At 47.3% G+C, this 4,007-nt stretch overlaps 1 pseudogene; it reads right to left on the bottom strand.

Moving 5' to 3' along the window:
* Positions 1-2,489: 2,489 nt before the first annotated feature.
* On the bottom strand, positions 2,490-3,795 carry LOC121435105 (annotated as a pseudogene).
* Positions 3,796-4,007: the final 212 nt, after the last annotated feature.

Raw genomic sequence — 4,007 nt, 5'->3', positions numbered from 1 at the left:
CAACAGATGATTGTAAACCTGCTGGAGTTGCAATATGACCCCACCCCAACATGGACTGGGAACCATCCTCAAAGCAACACTGGTGGGAGGCGGGGCTTAGTAGAGAGTGCTGAGGCCATGAAGACGGCAATGAACACTGGTCATAAAAACGCTGGGCTAGATGACCCAGACCAGTGAGCCCAGTGCTCAGGAAGCTGGGATATGAGGATGGAGAGTTCAGGCCTAGACTGGTCTACACAGCAACTCTGTCTCAGGAAAAAAATGAAACAACAAATTGATCAGTGAGCGGGCTTGGGTCTGAGCCCAAGTGCTCAGTACCTTCTTTTCAGCACGAGGCAAGGCAGGAGGATCCTTGCCAAATGCCATGCTCTCTGCCTTTCCAGCTTCCAGCTTCTGTGGATTATAAATTACCCAGGCTCGGATTTTCTGTTCCATCAGCAGAAGATGAAACTAAGCCACTTCCTTTGTAAGTAAGGATAGTGCAGAAATGATCAGAGTCCCCATAGCTAGCCAGAAAGTATCTCTGAAATGACCTGGCGCTAGTGAGAAGGAAACACAGAACACACAACAAACCCACTTAGGAGTTTATGGGGGGAAGGGGTGTAGAGGCCTGGTGAAGGTTGGTGTGGGGAAAGGGAGAGAGAGAGAGGGACAGAGGGAGGGAAGGAGGGAGGGAGGGAGGGAGAGAGTGCTGAAGATGGCGTGTCCAGCTTTTAAAGGTCACCTAGTGCATGCGCACAGGGAGATGACCTGGCTGTGTCATACGCAGATGATGGAGCTCATGCATGCATGCAGGGACTCATGCAGCTGCATCATACATAGATGATGCAACCATGCCGCATGTCACGCCTGAGGGCTTGCTCACCTAGGCGTGGCCCTGGAACTCGGAACTGTCAGCTGTATTGTGGCTGAAATCATAACACTCTCCACTTCCAAAAGCTCGACAGATTTTATGTCAACACTCAAGAACTGAGAAGTAAAGTTAAAGAAAAGGTAACTCAGTTGAAAGAATGGAGCTGAGAGCCAGGCCTGATGACACACACCTTTCTTCCCAGCACTTGGGAGGCAGAGGAGGGTGGGGCTGTGTGAGCTCCAGCCAGGACCAGTAGTGATCCCCTCCCTCCAAAGAGAGAGAGGGGAATAGAAGAAAAAAATGAAGGTTTCCATGTATTTGTTTAAAGTGCAAGAAGCCTTTTAAGTTAGGAAGTTAGAACTCTAAACTAGATTGTCACAACCCTTTTCCCCAGAATTGATTCTAGCCCTGCTCATGGTAAAAGATCAGCAGACAGAGAGAGGAAAGCAAAAATGCCTGCTGAGTTCTCTCTGGGCCATTGTTTTGTCCTTCAAGAGACCAAAGCCGACTGGACCTGGCAGTACACACCTATAATTTTAGCTACGAGGTAGGAAGATCACAGGTTCAAGTCCAGCCTGTGCTACAGAGTTGAGCTCAAGGCCAACATGGGCAATTTAGTGAGAGCCTGCCACAAAATTAAAAATACAGAAAGGGCTGGAGATGTAGCTCCATGAACGAGATCTAAAGTACAAGACCCTAGGCTCAGGCCTATGTATAGACAAAAAAAAAAAAAAAAAAGAGACTAAAATCAGAATGAAGTTTACACAGAGAGAAGGGGTTTCCTTGCTGAAATTCAAGGGGACAATGGCACCTTTAAACACTTCCTGTTTTTCAAGCAGCTGAGGGAGGTGAAACCCGCAGAGAGCTGGCGAGGGCGGCCTGAGGAAGGCCTGAGGAAGGCCCCGCAGAGTGCTTCATTAACCCGATTAAGCAGGTGGATGGAGAGGACCTCACTGATAATTTACACCTTGCTAATGAAGCGTGTGACTCTTAATCTCCTCCAAACAAGATACACTCATGAAACTCTAGTGCAAGGAAAGGGGAAATTAATTAGGTGAAGAAACTGTGAGATTATAGCAGAGGGATTCCTGCAAGGCAGCTCTAACCTGGGTGGATATTCATTTCAGTCTTTCTGAAATTAATAGTTTAGTGGGGAGCAAGCAGGTTGTGGTACCTTTCGGGCTTACAGCAAATTCAAAAGTGGTGCGTTATTAGGGATTTGATTTTCACATTGCATGCGCTATCTTGGAAAATCACTCTGTGGGAATGGTTGTTCCGACTGCTGGTGAATAATTCCATCTTTGACAATAGCACAGCTATTTATAGTAACACTGAATAAAGAAGGTTCCGTTGTATGTTGCCTGTAATTAATTTAAAACATTAAACTGCAAAGTGATTTTTATATATAATACAAGGTTGAAGGAATTTTGCAACTTTGAAATTTCTTTAGATTTTTATCATCTATTTTTTATTAATGCATAACAATCGTACAAAATAGTAGTCTGTTCATTTTTGTTTGGTTGGTTTGGTTTGTTTCTTTCTTTCTTTTTTTTTTTTTTCAATGTTCAGTTTCCTTTAATGACCCCCATCTCCCCTGAAGGGTAGGTGCAGGCAGCTAGGCGACGGCAAGACATGTTCACTGAAAGATCTTGCCTTGATTGACGGCTTTGCCCACATGCTGGAAGGCCCCCTCCCAGGAAAAGTGCTCTCGAACCAGGGTCTGGGTCTCCTCGCTACCAGGATCCAGTTTCCGCCATGTATATGACTCGTAGTCCACCTGCCAATCTGGACAAGGCAAGCTCTTGGCCTCAGAAGACCCAAACGCCGGAAATGGAGCTGCTGTTGTTGGTTCCAAAGAGGATGACACTAGCAAAGGCATTCTTCCTCAGTTTGTCCAATCGCTGGAAAATGTCAGTGATGAGATTGCAACTCATAAAGGTATGGGTGCGCTCCTCAGGGAAGCGATATTCAGCATACCACAGAGACCAGCCGTCCTTATCAAAGTGCTCCCAAAAATATGGCAGCGCCACGGAGAGGGTGTCCTCGTTGGAGTACTTACGCTTAAACTCATCCAACACAAAGGTACTCTTGGGCAAGTGAGCAAAGGGGTCCTTGGCCTTAGGCTCAGCAGCCAGTGCCTGCTCACACTCATCCAGCTCCTCCTCAGGAGCTGGGGCAGCTGCCTTTTTATCCTCTTTCAGTTCAGCCTGGGGCTTCTGTTTCTCTTCTCGTGAACCCTTTTCTTTCCTTGGAGTATCTTTTTTAGGCTGGCTCTCTGCAAACTTCTTGGCATCAAACTGGGCCATCTTCTCACACAGCTTCACCTCCCCCAAGACTGCCCTGAACTGGGGCTGGTTAATGCAGGTGAGGAACCATCGGTTGGTATTGGGGAAGGCCTGGCGAAAAGAAGGCTCTAAGACCTGCTTATAGAGCCACAGAAGGGTACAGACAACAGTGATATCAGCCAGAGTCACTCGCTCACCCACCAGGAAAGTCCTTGTCTTCAAATGAGTGTCCAGCAGCCCCAGGATTCGCCTCACCTCTTCTTTTGCATTTTCGGTGGCTTGTTTGTTATGGTGCATGATGCCCAAGGTGGGGAACACCCAGGTGCTGGCCGGAGGGACGATATCACTGTCAGCAAAGCTCACCCACTGCACCACCTGAGCTGCTGCCTCTGGAGTACTTCCCCGCAGGTCCTCGTTGCTTACATAATAGGTGATGGCATTGCTCTCAAACACGCAGAATCCATCATCACCCTCAAATGCTGGAACCTTGCCAGCAGGAAATTTTCTGAGAAATTCAGGGGTGCGGTTGGTTTGGCCAAAGTGGAAGTGGGGTGGTGCAAAGAGCACACGGACCTGAGCCCCACTGTACTGAGCAGCAATGAGGGCCTTGAAGGGTCTCCAGTTTTCAGGATATGTGTACAGGGTCTTAGCCGCCATGGTGATTCTGCAGAGAAAGGGGGTCTTTTTTAAAAAAATATTTATTTATTTATTTATTTATTTATTTATTTTGTATACAATATTCTGTCTGTGTGCATGCCTGAAGGCCAGCCAGAAGAGGGCACCAGACCTCCCTACAGATGGTTGTGAGCCACCATGTGGTTGCTGGGAATTGAACTCAGGACCTTTGGAAGAACAGGCAATGCTCTTAA

The sequence above is a fragment of the Microtus oregoni genome, unplaced genomic scaffold (assembly GCF_018167655.1).
Source record: "Microtus oregoni isolate MIOR12 unplaced genomic scaffold, Mior012 000045F_ref0000178, whole genome shotgun sequence".
Classification (NCBI taxonomy): Eukaryota; Metazoa; Chordata; class Mammalia; order Rodentia; family Cricetidae; genus Microtus; species Microtus oregoni.
Note: the sequence above shows the minus strand (reverse complement) of the source record. Positions and strands in the feature narration are given on the sequence as shown.